Source organism: Ahaetulla prasina, chromosome 8, assembly GCF_028640845.1.
Source record: "Ahaetulla prasina isolate Xishuangbanna chromosome 8, ASM2864084v1, whole genome shotgun sequence".
In the NCBI taxonomy this organism is placed as follows: domain Eukaryota; kingdom Metazoa; phylum Chordata; class Lepidosauria; order Squamata; family Colubridae; genus Ahaetulla; species Ahaetulla prasina.
This window is the reverse complement of record NC_080546.1, coordinates 31,907,451-31,926,065: the sequence shown is the minus strand read 5'-3', so window position 1 is coordinate 31,926,065 and position 18,615 is coordinate 31,907,451. Positions and strand designations below refer to the sequence as shown.

Below are 18,615 nucleotides of genomic sequence, written 5' to 3'. Positions count from 1 at the left end.
TTTATGTTTATGTGTAATTTGAGGTCTAAACCCTCCTCCTCAAGGCAAGAGAGGCCTTCAGTCTATTTCTATTATAGCAGGCAGTAAATTAAATTTTCATGATGTCTCTTCATTCAAATATAAATCAGTGAAACTTCAGTTTATGTACATTTTGCCTGCAGCTGCTAGGATGGTAACAAAATGTTACCAATCATCATTAAGGCAAGCTTAACAGAAGAAGGAAACAGAGGAGAATTTTTTTTTCATATCCTAATGAACATTCCATGTCTCTTAAATGCCATGGTTTTAGTTAGCAGAACCCCCCCCCCGCTCATCCCCTCCCCAATCGCCCAGTCGCCTGCTTGCCTGTTTGTCACTTTTTTCCGGCTCTTTCCTGTCACTCTGCGCTTCCGCTTCCACCAGTTGTTTTTCCCGCCACTCGGTGCTTCCGACCCACCCACCCCACTCCTGGCCTATATAAGTTTCTCTTTCTACCTGGCCCAGCTACTTCGCCCAGAAGTTCCCCAATGCCTGGCCACTCGGACCTCGCCTCGCCTCGCCTGGACCCCTCGCCTACTTCTACTCACTGAAAAAGGTAAGGATCGTCTGTTGTAGCCTAGTGTGCCGCCGCCCCCAATCCCCGAGCTCACGTAGTTTGCACAGCTGCCAGGGATCATTTGCAGGCCATGTGCTACCCCTCCAGTCCCTGGGTCCCCATGCTTGTCTGCCTGGCCTGGCTAACCACCCACCTTTCCCCCCCAGCCTCCAGCTTGCTTACCTTCGCTCTTCAGACCGAATTCCAAGCCGCTGGTTGCAACGCCTGCCTTCCTTCGCTTGCTGCAATCCCTGCAATCAATTGTATCTGCTAGCAACTGAATCTGCCTGCCCTGTCCCTTCAACTGGGTAAGTTTTTTTATTTTTTTGGGAGCTTTAAAAAAATAGTTAATAGGGGTTTTTTTAGAGGTTTTTTTCATTTGTAATTTAGGAAGTTTTACATTTTATTTATTTATTTATTTATTTATCAAATTTATATACCGCCCTATCTCCCGAAGGACTTTAGCTGCTTTTATCTAAAAATACAAATAAAATAATAAAATAAATATTTGTGCAGCTTTCTGAGATTTGGTGTGTTTCTGTATTGTTTCACTCTAACTACACAAACACACAAAATCTCACAAAGTTGTATGTGGCATTTTGTGTGTGTAAAGTGTAAACGTTGTTTTTTGGGCTTTTTGTGGCTGTGTGCAGTTCCTGCTTATTGCAGGGGCCATTTTAGGTCAAGCACAGCTCCTTTACATTGTGGGTGAGTTTGTTGTGTTGCGTTGTGTTGCGTGTGTGTAAAGTGTAAAAATTCTTTTTGTGGCTTTTTGTGACCATGCCCACTAGTCACCTGACCACCAAGCCATGCCCACCCCATCACCAAGCCACACCCACCAATTAAGCCACGCCCACAGAACCAGTAGCAAAAAAAATATAGATTTCACCCCTGCTTTGATGTTTGGTTATATTAGAATTATCATACCTCTGATGTTCATTTATTAGAGGACAATGGCATAAAAATGGAGGTGTTTGTTAAGATCTAAGCAGTATCAAGTTTGACTTGGAACAATATGATATTAGATTTCAAGGAACATAGGATTGCTGCCTATAGTATGAGAAAGCTCGGGGTACATATCAGTGTCATTATATCCCTAGATTTCTAAATTCATGTACCATATTTTTCAGAATATAAGACACACTTTTTCCCCTCCTAAAAGAGGCTGAAAATTTGGGTGCGTTTTATATTCCAAATGTAGCTTTTTCAAAGCTTTTTTTCAGCCCTAAGGAGGTGCTAGTGAGTAAAGTCATCTACCTCCAACTCTCAGCTGTGCTTTAGAAGCTTTTTTCAGTGAGGCATCTTCCCCCACTTCGTCCAACTCTCAGCTGTGAAGCAAGCACTTTGCTTGCTCCCTCCGACTCTCAGCTGTGAAGTTTTTTCCCAACCCTAACGAGGCGCTAGTGAGTGAAGCGATCTCCCTGGTTTGCCTGCTTTTCTCATTGTTTCTCTCTCCAAAGATCAGTTGTGCTTTGGAAGCTGTTTTTTCTCCCCAAGCAGGGGAGAAAAAACAGGAAACTAATGTGCTGAAGCTGACCAGACTAAGGACACTAGCCAGATGAATACCTGGTAAGCAAAAAAATTTTTTTCCTATTTTCCTCCCCCAAAACTAACCTGCATCTTATACTCCTGTGTGTCTACACTCTGAAAAATACAGTATTTACTTAAGCATCTTTCCATTAGCCTGTTTGCTTTTCTTGACCTGATCTGTGTGACTTCTAGCAGCAAAGGAGAAACCCTTCCCACATCTTCCTTTGGAAGTAGGCAGTCCTTGACCATTGTGTGATTGTTGGCTGGGTTGTTTTAGATGTATGTATTCATGAGGGATGCAATGGGTCAGTGGCTAAGATGCTGAACTTGTCGATTGAAAGGTCAGCAGTTCAGCGGTTCGAATCCCTAGTGCCACGTAATGGGGTGAGCTCCCGTTACTTGTTCCAGCTTCTGCAAACCTAGCAGTTCCAAAGCATGTAAAAAATGCAAGTAGAAAAATAGGGACCATCTTTGGTGGGAAGTCTTTGGACAGCACTGGCTCTTCGGCTTTGAAACGGAGATGAGCACCACCTCTTAGAGTCAGGAACGACTAGCACATATGTGCGAGGGGAACCTTTACCTTATTCATGGGGTTTGCCAGTTCTGGAAAAAGTTCACTCATGTCAGGATGTAATAATGCTTTCTTTTAATATGTTGGTTTAATTTTGGGGAGGGGGGTCTAGGGAAGTTCTCATAGTTTCATATTTCTTGTGATCTATAATGATATAAAAAAACCCTACTCACTTGATTCTTCTGTATGGAAACTAGTTTCTCTTGTGTATATGTGTGCATGTGTGTTTTTTCTGGCTTTCAGTTTTGTTCTCAATACTCCTGCTACATTGCTTAGGGCATGCCCTACTGATTGTGCATTGCCACTAAAAATAATCTGAGAAAGACCACAAATACCATGAAATACATTTAGGTATCTGCTCGAGTATGATGGCTTAATGTATTGAGTGTGATGTGTTTGTGTGTTTGTGCACACACATTTGTGTGCGCGCAGGTATTTTCTTTGTGCACACACATTTGTGTGCGCGCAGGTATTTTCTCTTTTGGTGACTTTTCAGAGGTTTCTATAACTGGGATGGTTCTTTGAACATTTCATATTAAAAAAAATTTAGCGTTTAATAGTTATTTTTTAATGTTTATTATTTTCCATGTTTCCTCGAAAATAAGACTGGGTCTTATATTAATTTTTGCTCCAAAAGATGCATTAGGACTTATTTTCTGGTTAGGTCTCATTTTGAGGAAAATACTGTACTAAATGCATCCATCTGACTGACAATCTTAACTGGGGCTTATTTGGGGGTAGGGCTTATATTACAAGTATCCTGAAAAATCATGCTCAGACTTATTTTCCGGTTGGGTCTTATTTTCAGGGGAACAGGGTATATTTTTTCTTTTCTTGTTGTTTATTTCAATGTGTTAATTTAAAAAAAATTGTAGCTTAATAGAGGTGTGGCTTGACTAGAAATTGGGTAGGAAATCACTAAGTCATTAATAATGTATTAGAATATATTAGAGAATATTATTATTATTATTATTATTATTATTATTATTATTATTATTATTATTATTATTATTATTATTATTATTATTATTATTATTATTATTAATTAGATTTCTATACCGCCCATCTCCCGAAGGACTCAGGGCAATGTACAGCCAAAATAAAACCCAAACAATACAATATACAATTAAAACAAAATTAAAAAACTTATTATACAATTGGCCGAAAACTTTAAAACATTTAAAATTCTAAGAACCCATAAAATTTAGAAATATAAAATATAAATTTAAAAATACAGCAAAATTTAAGCCAGCCGCAGCTGTGGTGCCGCAGTGGTTAGAATGCAGTACTGCAGCGCAGGCTACTTCTGCTGACTACTGACTGCCAGCAGTTTGCCAGTTTGATTCTCACCGGCTCAAGGTTGACTCAGCCTTCCATCCTTCAGAGATCGGTAAAATGAGGACCCAGATTGTTGGAAGCAGTATGCTGACTCTATAAACCACTTAGAGAGGTCTATAAAGCACTGTGAAGTGATATATAAGTCTAAGTGCTATTGCTATTGCTATTTGGATACTTCACATTTTATGATTATTCAAGAATTGTTAATTATCCAGCTGTACTTCATTGCTGATACTGGTTTAAAACAAATACTTTACAAAATTCCATATAGAAGGTCTTTCCATTAAAGATTGAGTTCATACTCACCCACTGTGCCTATTGAGTCGTCAATATTAATGTTTGTTTACTGGGTAAAGGTCTGACTTAGGTTTCACTTCTGATGCATTTTATTAGACTGACCTGTGCTCTACTACTGTATCAAGCTCATAAGCCATAAAAATCTTTGATAAAACCATCATTACTGGCCTTCCAATTGCTACTAATTGTAGTTCTGATGATGGCTTCAGAGTCAGACCATACTGAACTTTTTAATGGTTACAGGTAAGTTGTGATTGGCTTTCTAACTTCATGCTAACTCACAGTAGTTGTTTTTTCTTTAATAAGATAGCAGAAGACTTTATCTGCCTGTATGTATATTATGTATATTTTGTTTTTCTAGGTAGGTAATGATGGGTCTTCAGCACACTGTCATTAAAGGTAAAGATAAAGGTTCCCCTCACACATACGTGCTAGTCGTTGCCGACTCTAGGGGGCGGTGCTCATCTCCGTTTCAAAGCTGAAGAGCCAGCGCTGTCAAGACGTCTCTGTGGTCATGTGGCCGGCATGACTCAACGCCAAAGGCGCATGGAACGCTGTTACCTTCCCACCAAAGGTGGTCCCTATTTTTTCTACTTGCATTTTTACGTGCTTTCGAAACTGCTAGTTTGGCAGAAGCTGGGACAAGTAACGGGAGCTCACCCCGTTACATGGCAGCACTAGGGATTTGAACCGCCGAGCTGCCGACCTTTCGATCAACAAGCTCAATGTCCTAGCCCCTGAGCCACCACGTCCCCTACACTGTCATTACTCTACAGGAAATCAGCTTTACTTCTAGAAAAAAAATATGCTGTTAATTTTATAAAGAAGCTAATGACACAAGTGGTTAAGTGCCTGATTATTAACATACACTTAAAGTTAAGTCTGATCTGGAACAAAAAGGAGCTTTCAGTGTTTCAGTATTACAATACTGAATCATTATTCTCTATAACATGGGTGTCAAACTCACAGCGTCACATTGTCATCACGTAATGTAACATGACTTTTTTCCCCTTCGCTATGTTGGAAGTTGCTTGGAAAGAAGGTTTATTGATGAACAGGATCACATGGCTTGAGTTCCTGAACAGAAAAAGGGCTGAGATGCTGAGAGTGCCTTGGTTTTATGCCCTCTGTTGGGCTTTGAATTTGAGCTTGTATTCTGATTGGTTGTCAGACTCCCATGAGGCCATGCAGGGGTAACTTTGTAGGTTGTCTTTTGAGTCCAAGCTTGGTTGAACCTTGCTGGTGATGATGTAATAAAGGGACTTTGGGCCGGGGTGAAATCAAGCAGGTTCTGACAGGTTCTAGAGAACTGGTAGTGGAAATTCTGAACAGTTCGGAGAACTGGTAGTGGATATTTTGAGTAATTCAGAGAACTGGAAAATACCACCTCTGGCTGGCCCCAGAGTTATTATTATTTTTTATTATTATTTTTCGTATTTTTATACCGCCTTTCTCCGAAGACTCAGGGCGGTGTACAGCAGAAATAAAACATAAGTATCAAAAAAATTTAAAATACAATAAACAATTAAGAATCTGATTCAATAAGCTGAAGAATTAAAAATTTCTAGGTAAAAATTAATAAAATAGAATTAATTCCCTTAAAACCCCATCAAAACACTCAATTAAAAACTGTATCATTAGGCCAGCCCTGCTTGGTGAAAAAAGAAGGTTTTGAGCTCGCGCTTAAAGGTCTGAGGATCAGGGAGAAGACGTAGCCCCACAGATAGTTCATTCCACAGGGCTGGAGCTCCCACAGAGAACGCTCTCCCCTGGGGATCGCCAGCTGACATTGTCTGGCCGACGGCACCCTGAGGAGGCCCTCTCTGTGGGAGCGCACAGGTCGATGGGAGGTTATTGGCAGTCCCATGCCATGGAGCGCTTTAAAGGTGATAACCAGGACCTTGAATTGCACCCGGAAGACCACTGGCAACCAATGCAACCTGCGCAGGAATGGGGTGCAAATGGAGATTTTGCACTTTCCTTCCCCTGGAGTGGGGTGGGAATGGAGATTTTGCAGTATCCTTCCCCTGCCATGCCCATGAAGCCACACCCACCAAGCCACACCGCGCCCACTAAGGCACACCCACAGAACCGGTAGTAAAAAAATTGGGATTTCACCACTGCTTTGGGCAATTCCTATTATGGGTCTGCTAGAAGGAGGTAGATCTTCATTATGTAGAATAGACTGACCCAGGCCTTAATGGCCATTAACAAAGGTGGGGGCTGGGTTTCTGTTTCCCTTTTAGGGGAAATATTCTGCCCTTTTAATATTCCCTAAAATCTCTCAATTTCCTAGGAGAGGGGTGGGTGCTAACTTCCTACAGCTAAGTCTGGGGGGGGTGTGGCCAGCGCATGGCGCATCTGACCCACAGACTGTGAGTTCGACACTTCTGCTCTATGACATAAATAGAATTTTGATGAATACCAACTTCTTCCAAGTATCTAGGCTGCAAAAATACAGTGGAGTTTTCTGTATTCTTTACATCTTTATGTATATGGATTTTTTTTCCACGCAGGAGTTGATAGACCTAATTGTATGATTCTTATATCAGAAACAGAACACAAGTTGCTGCTGCAAAAAGATTCATTGATTGCTGCCCGTACAATAATTATACTGTATAATGGCTTTCAAATTTTTGCAAGAGTACCCAATTTATTTCTGTGTTTACATGCACACTCATGTTTATATGATATATTGTTAGATAAATCATGAGCTCAGTTTATAACTCTTAAATTAGTAACAGTTTGGTTATTCCATAGACTTCTGATTGAATTTCAGTGGATTCACTTTTTTTCCCATTCCTCATGTCTGGTTCTCAGAGACTCCCTGGACAACTCCCTGCAATTTTCTTGTCAAGGTTTTTCAGAATTACTTTGCCATTGCTTCCTTCCTAAGACTGAGAGATAGTGATTAGCTCAAGGTCACCAAGTTGGCTTTGTGACTAAAACGGAACTAGAAATCAGATTTCCCATTTCTAGCCTGACCCCTTAACTATCACACCAAACTGTATCTTATGACTATATCATTAAATGCAAATGTAAACCATATGGAATGCTGAATTATTTGTAATTATTTAGATATAAGTACCGCTTCATAGTGCTTTTACAGCCCTGTCTAAGCAGTTTACAGAATCAGCATATTGCCCCAACAATCTGGGTCCTCATTTGCTGTTGTTGGATGTCTTTTGATTTCTGCATTCTTGAATGAAAAAAATATGTAACAATAGAAACTCCAGATAAATGTGCATTTAAAATTAATAACATGCTATCCCAAGTATTGTTTACTTAAGTTATTATAATAAGTTAAATTTTATCTTTATCTTCATTCACTAGGCATTACACAGAATTCCCACTACAAATATATTCAGTTGGCTGAATGGAGTTGGTTTTTTTTCCCCATAAATTATGAAACACCCTACTTTATTTCAACTTTACATCCTTCAAATGTCATAGAACCCAGACTGAATAGTGCCAAATATGTTTGTACACATTAGATAATGGAAACGTACGAAACAGTAAAAGCCTATTCATGGCTGAGCAGATCTTGCCATATTTGCTCATTTGGGCAGTGAAGTATTTGCAGATATAATCAGAAGAGAGTGAATTATGAAATCCCATCTCTCCAAACACACAAGTATTATTCAGAGTTTCAGAACTTAATTTCAGAACTTAAGAGGAGGGTCTCATGATTCAAGTGTGAAAGATTTTCAGGGCCTTTTATGAAAAAGTGGGACAAATGGAAGAGAACAACATCTGGATTCCTTGCAAAATCAAGATAAAAATCTTGTTTGGAATAACTAACACAAAAAATAAATCCAGTTTCCACCAGAGGGCACTAGAAACTGCTAGTTCAAATTAATTCCTACTTTTCTTACTTAAAGAACTTTTCCTACTTTTCTTACTTAAAGGCATAAAATCATAGAATCATAAGGACTGGTGATTAGCAGCCAGTCATTCTGTCTCAACCCATGATGTCGGGGCTCAAGTGACAACGCAGTCAGTCAATTCAATATATTGTCGCAAACAAATGGATCAACACTTGGCTGATTTGGAAAAAAAGTATACCTTGTACTTGTGGGAAAACACTAGGAAGAAATAATATTGGAGAGAGTAGTAGAAACACAAAAACATCTTTAAAATATTTTTGTTTCTTTTATTATATATTTCTGTATTATAGCATCAATCAACCCTCCTTCCACGTTGGACAGCTTTAACATATGCAATCAATAAATAATAAAAATACAGAAAAATAATAAAATACTTAATGTATGCCTGCATAATGAACAGAGAATAAGATAAGGATGTGTGAATGTCTGTTTTTTTTTAACATCTTAATAAACAAATGTATAAGACCATGATGGCGAACCTATGGCATGCATACCACAGATGGCACGCAGAGCCCTCTCAGCTCCACTGCGCATGCACACATGCCTCCCGCTGGCCAGCTGGTTTTCTGGGCTCTGCTGCGCATGTGTGGGGGGTGCACATGCATGCAAGGGGGTCGCGTGCACATGCATGGGTGGCAGGGCGCATGCGGGGGTCGCACATGCTTGTGCGGGGTGAGTGGCGCAGATGCAGGGCGCTTTTGGCACACGATGAAAAGGTTAGCCATCATTGCTATAAGACATGCTTGTAAAGTTAGAAATATTGGTTTGAGATATGAAGATACATACAATTTGCATGCAGATGATACCATATTGTTGGTCAAAAACCAAATGTCATGATGTAATGATGAATATAGAACTGAAATTTAATTCATGGAAGACTATACTTAAATTGTGAAAAAATAACAATAGATGAATTTGGATCTTCATCTTGGGAGAAAATTTATTAAATATGAGGAAATGGATAGAGAAGTGTTAGGTAGTTATAGAAAGATAATTGGGTAGGATGTGGCCTTTTCCAAGGAATGATTTTTCATTTTAAAAAATTATTATATAATGAATGCTTTATCAAATAGATTATAATATTCAATCAAAGAGAATATATGCAGCTTGGGGTCAAATTATGGAGGCCTTCATTCTCCCTAAGCTTGGTTGTTTGCTTGCAGACATTTCATTACCTAACCAGGTAACATCATGAGTGCCATCCTTTTTCTATGAGATATTCACCTTTCGAACTTTTTCGCTTGCGAGATTCCCCCGTCTCGCAAGAATGGCCCTCCACGTTATCAAGGGCCTACCTTAATGAAGGATCTTGGGACCCAGAGAGGTGGCATGCGGCCAAGAAGAACCTTTGGAGATTTTTAAATATATTTTTAAATAAGGGTTTTTTAAGCGGGGGGAGGGATATGACGGGTGGGGGAGAAAACCCGTCGGGGAGGGAGCCAGTCCCCGGGCTTGTTCGCGGCATTACGACATCTGGTCTGAAGGCAGAGGGGGAGGGGTTCGTTTCAGGATTAGAGGGTCGTTCAATCTGTACGGTAAGTGGGAGAGGCAGATATGGCGGGGGGCCGTATCGAGTGTTGGGAGCACGTGCTTGCTGTTTGAAAGCGATCACGTGCTCCGGCCCCTCAGTCCCTACCCGTTCCTCGGGCGGCCATGATCCTCAGAGCCTGGGTTTTCGATTGATGTTATGTAATGCTCGGTCCGTGGTTAATAAAGCTCCCCTGATTTGTGATCTTATTCAGGGGGAGTCCGCGGACCTTATGGGCATTACGGAGACCTGGTTGGGCCCAGAGGGGGGGTCCCCCTTGTCGAGTTGTGCCCTCCAGGTTTCCGAGCATTTCATCAACCGAGGGCCCAAGGCAGGGGTGGGGGGGTGGCGGTTGTTATTAGGGAAGATCTAGAGCCTAGGGAGGCCACTGTTCCTCAGATTGCCAGTTGTGAATCCCTCTTTGTGAGGTGGGGTCATAGGAATCAGTTGGGCTTGTTGATCACGTACCTGGCTCCTTGCTGCATGACTACAGCCCTACCCGAGTTGCTGGAGGTATTTGCCGGGGTGGCAGTTGAGACCCCCAGACTTATAGTCATGGGGGGTTTCAACTTGCCATCGACCGGCTTGTTATCGACTGCAGCTCGGGAGTTCCAGGCTTCCATGACGGCCTTGGACCTGATTCAAGTAAATGATGGCCCTACGCACATGGGGGGAGGCACGCTGGACCTACTTTATATCTCTGGACAGTGGTTAAATGATCTGGAATTAGATGATTTAGTAACAGAACCGGTGTCATGGTCAGATCATTTCCTCCTTCGCCTGGACTTTCGAACCGCCACCCACCACCGCAGGGAGACGGAGCCAATACGTTGGTTCCGTCCCAGTTGCCTGATGGACCCCGAGAGATTCCTGACGGAGCTTGGGCCATTTCCTGAGGATCTGGCCCACGGCACGGCTGAAGAACTAGTTGCGGCCTGGGAACAGGCCGCGGCTGGGGCTTTGGACCGTGTCGTGCCTTTGCGGCCTCTGACCCGGCGCAGATCTCGTCCGGCCCCTTGGTTCTCCAAGGGGCTGAGGGAGATGAAACGCTGGAGAAGACGCCTAGAGAGTACTTGGAGGTCCAGTCGTTCCGAAGCTGATCGGACACTAGTTAGGTCCTGTTCTAGGACCTACCTAGTGGCAATGAGGGAGGCGAGGCGTTCCTACGCTTCCACCCTCATTGCGTCGGCAGATAACCGCCCGGCCGCCCTGTTTCGGGTGACCCGCTCTCTCCTTCATCAGGAGGTGCGGGATGACCCTTTGCAGGGACGTGCCGAGGAGTTTAGTGGTTATCTATACGATAAAATCGCTCAACTCCGGGATGGTCTGGACCGAAATTGGGATGATCCAAGCGAGAGGGAGAAGGCACATCTTGTTGAGTCTGTTTGGGATGAGTTTGATCTTGTGACTCCCGAGGACGTGGACAGGTTGTTGGGGAGGCTCCACGCCACCACATGTTTACTGGACCCGTGTCCTTCCTGGCTGGTGCTGGCGACTCAGGAGGTGACACGAGGCTGGCTCCAGGGGATTATCAATGCTTCTTTGTTGGAAGGGGTTTTCCCTGCCACCTTGAAAGAGGCGGTGGTAAGACCCCTCCTCAAGAAGCCCTCCCTGGACCCAGCTATTTTGGGTAATTATCATCCAGTCTCCAACCTTCGCTTCGTTGCGAAGGTTGTAGAGAGTGCTGTGGCGCAGCAGCTACCCCAATACCTGGATGAAGATGTCTATCTAGACCCGTTCCAGTCCGGCTTCCGACCCGGATACAGCACGGAGACAGCTTTGGTCGCGTTGGTGGATGATCTCTGGAGGGCCAGGGACAGGGATTACTCCTCTGCCCTGGTCCTATTAGACCTCTCAGCAGCTTTTGATACCATCGACCATGGTATCTTGCTGCGCCGGCTGGGGGGATTGGGAGTGGGAGGCACCGTTTATCGGTGGTTCTCCTCCTATCTCTCCGACCGGTCGCAGACGGTATTGACAGGGGGGCAGAGGTCGGCCGCGAGGTGCCTCACCTGTGGGGTGCCACAGGGGTCGATTCTCTCGCCCCTTCTGTTCAACATCTATATGAAGCCGCTGGGTGAGATCATCAGTGACTTTGGGGTGAGATACCAGCTGTACGCTGATGATACTCAGCTGTACTTTTCCACCCCAGGCCAACCCAACGAAGTTGTTGAAGTGCTGTCCCGGTGTTTGGAAGCCGTACGGGTCTGGATGGGGAGGAACAGGCTCAATCCCTCCAAGATGGAGTGGCTGTGGATGCCGGCACCCCGATTCAGTCAGCTGCAGCCGCAGCTGACTGTTGGAGGCGAGTTATTGGCCCCAAAGGATAGGGTGCGCAACTTGGGTGTTCTCCTGGATGAACGGCTGTCGTTTGAAGATCATTTGACGGCCGTCTCCAGGAGGGCCTTTCACCAGGTTCGCCTGGTTCATCAGTTGCGCCCCTTCCTTTATCGGGATGCCTTGTGCACAGTCACTCATGCGCTCGTTACCTCCCGCTTGGATTATTGTAATGCTCTCTACATGGGGCTCCCCTTGAGGTGCACCCAGAAGCTTCAGTTAGTCCAGAATGCAGCTGCGCGGGTGATAGAGGGAGCTTCACGTAGCTCCCATGTAACACCACTCCTGCGCAGACTGCACTGGCTACCTGTGGTCTTCCGGGTGCACTTTAAGGTTTTGGTTACTACCTTTAAAGCACTCCATGGCTTAGGGCCTGGGTACTTACGGGACCGCCTGCTGTTACCTCATGCCTCCCACCGACCCGTACACTCACACAGAGAGGGACTTCTCAGGGTGCCGTCCGCCAAGCAATGTCGGCTGGCAGCCCCCAGGGGTAGATCCTTCTCTGTGGGGGCTCCTACCCTCTGGAACGAGCTTCCCCCGGGCTTACGCCAAATACCTGACCTTTGGACCTTCCGCCGCGAATTAAAAACACATTTATTTATTCGCGCGGGGCTGGCTTATATTTTATTGGTTTTAAATTTTTATTATTAATTTTTAGTGGGTTTTAGTTTTTATGTTCCAAAGTTTTAGGCCAATTATGTAATAAGTTTTTTAATTCGTATTTTAATTGTATATTACATTGTCTGTTTTACCTTGGCTGTACACCGCCCTGAGTCCTTCGGGAGAAGGGCGGTATAAAAATTGAATAAATAATAATAATAATAATCAAGGTCAACATATATTATGGAGTTGTGAAGGCTCCAACACTGGAAGTTTTTAAGAAGAGATTGGACAACCATTTTTCTGAAATGGTATAGGGCTTCCTGGCTGAGCAGGGGGTTGGACTAGAAGACCTCCAAGGTCCCTTCCAAATCTGTTACTCTGTTATTCTGTTATTACCTAATTGGACAATGAAACGTCTGCAAGTAAAAAAAACAAGCTATAACAGTTATAGCTTGTTATAACTTTTACATGAAAATTGCTGGGAATTTGCTTAAAAACTACAGTCAAGTTAACTGGTTTTGGTTATCAGATTTGAATTTTATCAAAGCTAATATACGTTTAGCTACTTATAACAAAGAAATAAAATTGTTCTTCTTGTTGAAGTTCTGATTTAAATAGTGTTTTACATGGCAATTTCTGATGCAACATCATTTGTAATTGCTATATTACAAAAGCATTTCAGTAACATTAGTCTCTTAATATGTTTGCTATGAAACCTATACTTACTTATCTTATATTTATGCCATATATTCCACCACTGAAATTCATTCTGAAATTTGTTAGGCTAGTTAATTTGTATGTGAGGAAAATACAGAATGTATTGTCCTAACAGGGATAAGAAAAATAAGAGAAATATAAATTAGTGGTGTAGTCTGACAATGATCCTATGAGACAGACTGATTAAAATTTGCCAAAGAATGCAGAACTTCCACAAGCCTTCAGTAACATTTTTTTTTTAAATTTGAATTTATATCCTGCCCTTCTTCGAAGACTCAGGGTGGCTTACACTGTGTTAAGCAATAGTCTTCATCCATTTGTATATTATATACAAAGTCAACTTTTATTGCCCCCAACAATCTGGGTTCTCATTTTACCTACCTTATAAAGGATGGAAGGCTGAGTCAACCTTGGGCCTGGTGGGACTTGAACTTGTAGTAATTGCAAGCAGCTGTGTTAATAACAGACAGACTTAGTCTGCTGAGCCACCAGAGGCCCTTAAAGACTCTACATTCTTTAGAAGTTGTTGACATAATTTAAATAAACTCCTAGATAAGGTTTAATTATACATATTTCAAGACTAGGCATATATTGGTGGCAAAAAATAGCTTTTGATTAAAGTATGTGAATAACAATGAAAATAGAAAGTGCTAGTTGTAATTATAGTTATAATAGCCTCATAGCTGCTATAATAATAACAAACATTTAATTCAGAGGACAGCATTATTATTCTATGGTGTCAAAAAAATTAGAAAACTTAGAACTCCGCCGACTCCGACATGACCTGTTTTTAACACACAGAATCATCTATTGCAATGTCCTTCCTGTTAAAGACTACTTCAGCTTCATTTGCAATAATACAAGAGCAAACAATAGGTTCAAACTTAATGTTAACCGCTTCAATCTTGATTGCAGAAAATATGACTTTTGTAACAGAGTTGTTAATGCTTGGAACACACTACCTGACTCTGTGGTCTCTTCTCAAACCCCCAAAAGCTTTAACCAAAAACTGTCTACCATTGACCTCACCCCATTCCTAAGAGGACTGTAAGGGGCGTGCATAAGTGCACAAAAGTGCCTACCGTTCCTGTCCTATTGTTTTCTTTCATTATATGTGCTTGTATATAATGTTGTGACAAAAATAAATAAATAAATAAATAAATAAATAAATCGTAAGAATTCTGGTAGCATTGTCTCTGACCAAAAAAGACAAGCTTTTATTAAAGACAAGCTTTTGTGAGCTACTGCATACAACTGATGGAATATGCTGCAGCTAAGGAAAGTGTATGCTTTTTAGTAACATTTATTAACAAAAAAGGTAGATAGTATTTTTTTTTAGTATTTATTTTGTCACAACAATATATGTAAGTATCATACAAAAAGATTATATAGTATATAAACATATATATGAGTAAATATTAGGAGTTATAAGCATATATATATATATATAGGAAGAAGAAAAGAAAAAAAATAGGGCAGGAACGGTAGGCATGTTTGTGCGCTTATGCACGCCCCTTATGGTCCTCTTAGGAATGGGGTAAGATCAATAGTAGAAAGTTTTTGGTTAAAGCTTTTAGGATTATGGGAAGAGACCACAGAGTCAGGCAATGTGTTCCAAGCACTGATGATTCTGTTACAGAAGTCATATTTTCTGCAATCTAGATTAAAGCGGTTGACATTAAGTTTAAATCTATTTGTTGCTCTAGTATTATTGCAATTAAAGCTGAAGTAGTCTTTAACAGGAAGGACATTACAATAGATGATTCTATGAGTCAAACTTAGGTCTTGTCGAAGGCGACAAGGCGACAATTAAATATATTTATTTAATTGCAATAATACAATGAGTACCACCAAACTCATTCTGAATTAACTCAGACAATTAGAAATAGTTCTTGTTTAGCAACTGCCTCATTGAACAATTGTTCACCATTATGACAATGATGGAAAACTAACTTGGTGACCAATTCTTGCATTTGAGATGTAATTTAGGAGGTCTTTAAGGGGTGTGCATAAGAGCACAAATGTGCCTACCGTTCCTGTTTCCTTTCATTATATCCAATTTATATAGTTATTTCATACTTATACTCATATATATGCTTGTATATTATATAGTTGCTTCATGCTTATGCTTATATATACTGTTGTGACAAAATAAATAAATAAATTTGCGACCGTCATAGTTCAGTAAAGGCAAGGAAAACTGAAGTAAGATTATAAGCATAGTTGTGGTTTCATTTAGAAAGTAAAAATACAATAGTCACTCCATAAAAATACTAAATTATTTAGTTATTGATGAGAGCAGAATTATTGATGAAAGCAACCCTATGTATATTTACCCAGATAAATGTATATTTACCCAGATAAATATGTTCAAAAGGATTTACTTAGAACTGCAGCATAAATTTCCAAGCCCAAATTTTTTCTAACTTCACTTGTAAGAAAAGTTTTATCTAACTGATCAAGAGACAGAGCATCAAAAGGCATGCATGCCTTTCTGAACATAGAATTCAACAGCTACCCCAAGCCAAAACAGATGTCACTTCTCACTAGTGCTGCACATAATGGCACCAGGTGCTTAAGCTGTTTTTCAACCCTCATAATCTGTGTGGCATTTGATATTCTTGGAGGCATTCTGCTTGTGATGCTGTCCCTGGATAATTATCTAGGCTTTATTACTGAAACAATCATCTTTTGACTTATTACTACCCATTAACTTTCTGCATATCAAAACCGCCAAGCATTATCTACATATACTGTATGTACTAATTACTTATTATACTAATTACTTTGCATTCCAGAGATCAACCAGATGCACCACAGTGCTGTCTCATAGGCCCAGGGAATTTTTTCCCAACCACCTGCTTAGTGAATTTTTATTCTCCCTATAAAAATCAGTTATGAGCATAAAACTAAAAGTGACCAGATAGTTGCTTTGTCCATGACAATGGATTGATGTTATTGTTGGCTGCATACAGATCACAAATAATTGTTCTGAGGTGAAAACCAGACCTTACATATGGTCTCTCACATGAATTGGTATCAGTGGTGGGTTTCAATTTTTTTTACTTCCGGTTCTGTGGGTGTGGCTTGGTGGGCATGGCAAAGGAAGGATACTGTAAAATCTCCATTCCCTCCCCAATCCAGGGGAAGTTTACTGCAAAATCCCCATTTCCTCTTGATCATCTGGGACTTGGGAGGCAGAGAATAGATGGAGGTGGGGCCAGTCAGAATTTTTACTAGCGGTTCTCTGAACTACTCAAAATTTCCACTACTGGTTCTCCAGAACTGGTCAGAACCTGCTGAAACCCACCTCTGGTTGGTATCATTATGACTTGGGACAAGCCCATGTCTATTATGGTAGGAATATATTTGAAAGCTTCTCCTTATCTTCTCTCTTCAAGGCACAACACTAAAATATCCCAATATACAGAGATTTGGGGAATACTCCCAGGCTCAACTAAGAACCTTATTGAGCAACAATGTGGTAGGAACTCTCAGCTTGACCCAAACACCCAATTTCACACAACCTCACAAGATTACATCAACTAGATACACTACTAATTGTTATCTGCAGTTTGCAGTTCTGTTTTTGAATGCTTAGGTATACTAAAAAAGCATTGCAGAAGAAATTAGATATTGCAAACTGTTTCAGGTCTGCTTTTAGAAAATGTGTCAGAAAAAAAGAGAATTCCTAGCTCCAAATCCAAAATTAACTAGGGGATGCACAAAATAGCGTATTAAGTCAGTTTATAGATAAAAGTAGTTATTTTCTATCTTTCTTTTTAGTCAGTTGTGGCTTCTTTTTTCTTCCTCTTCATCTAAACAAGGGAATCAACAAGACAAGGAAAAACCACTACCTAAAAATATCTAATTGAACTGGAAAATAATAAGAACAAGCATTTGAAATATAGATTTTCCTATTTTCCATCTTTCTTAGCCTTTTGAGAACAGATACTTATTAAAAGAGAAGATTAATATTAAATCACAGTCAAATCAATGTGTTAATAAAACAGTCTTATTAGAAAGTAGCTCTCTTTCATTGTTTCTTTATTTAACGCCTTACTATAGAAGTTACATAAGACAAGAATCAAGTTCTATGGTAGCCCGAAGCTATGGCATGCAGGCTAATGGTAGTCAAGCAGTAATACATTTGATTACTCTGTATTTAAACAATAGCCATGTGTCTATTTAAAAAAAAACCCTCAGAAATTAATATACTGCAACAATTTTAAAACTCATAGTATATTTTCTATAGTTATCTGCTTTTGGATTTCAAAACCAAAATCAAGGAATCTGTCCTTAAGTAAGGATGTACAATCTCTTTGTGAAGATAATGATATCATAAAGAAATGCCAAAATGAGAATATGTTTGAAGTGGAGACTGAGGCCTACTATGAGAGGACTATTTTACTTTATAATTGGGAAATCTGAACTATATATTTTATGGAGATATTATACAAGGTTCTTCTCAGTGGTGAAATCTGAACTGGTTTGCTACCGGTTCGCTGGCTGCGCATGTGCACTGCATGCCAAGCATGTGCTGCGTGAGTGCATGCACAGTGCTCACCAAATATGTGCTACGTGCGCATGCGCAGTGCACACCAAAAGGCGGCTTGGGAAGATAAATAGAACAGCGAGGGGGGGATCAGCTGTGCTGCGTGGTTTAGCTTTGCTAGAAAGCAGGATTTCCTGCTTTCTAGCAAAGCTAAACTGCGCGGCACAGCTGATCTTCAGAAATACCAGTTCAGAGGAACCAGTAGCTTTTTTTTTTAACTACCGGTTCACCTGAAAAAGTAGCTTTTATCACTACCGGTTTGAGCGAACCGGAGCAAACTGATAGCATTTCACTCCTGGTTTTTCTGACAAAAAATCTTTTCAAAGGCAGCCTCAAGAGACTTACATTTGATCAAAAGGGATGAATAAGTCTCCTTGTTTTTCTGAGAAGTGTATTTTATGCATTAAGCCCCTCCACCTATTGCTTTTTATTTACTGTATGTTTTCCACTACAGATGGAAAAATTGTAAATAGAGACAGTGTGACTAACAAAAAATGTGGTTAACCAGCTCCTCCATTTCTCTTCCATTATGATCACAATACTTCAAAGTTGCTTTTCATTAAATGAAATGGGTATTGCAGGAAAAAATAATAATTAATTATTTGACCATCAAGGTGGAGTATGGACAGGCTAAATATATGCTTTATTTATTTGTTTTCTGAGCCATATGCTTAA

At 40.8% G+C, this 18,615-nt stretch overlaps 1 protein-coding gene across 2 annotated transcripts in view; it reads left to right on the top strand.

The window, feature by feature from the left end:
* The window catches only part of TRIM2 (tripartite motif containing 2), a 105,620-nt gene that overhangs the window by 12,480 nt on the left and 74,525 nt on the right, over positions 1 to 18,615 (top strand). Inside the window, exons 1-2 of one of the 2 annotated variants that reach the window (XM_058192058.1) lie at positions 389 to 574; positions 742 to 882. The exons of the other annotated variant lie outside the window; for it this stretch is intronic. The gene's annotated coding sequence lies outside the window, so the exon portion shown is untranslated. Of the gene's footprint in view, positions 1 to 388; positions 575 to 741; positions 883 to 18,615 lie in introns of those variants that run through there. 2 annotated transcript variants of the gene reach the window in all.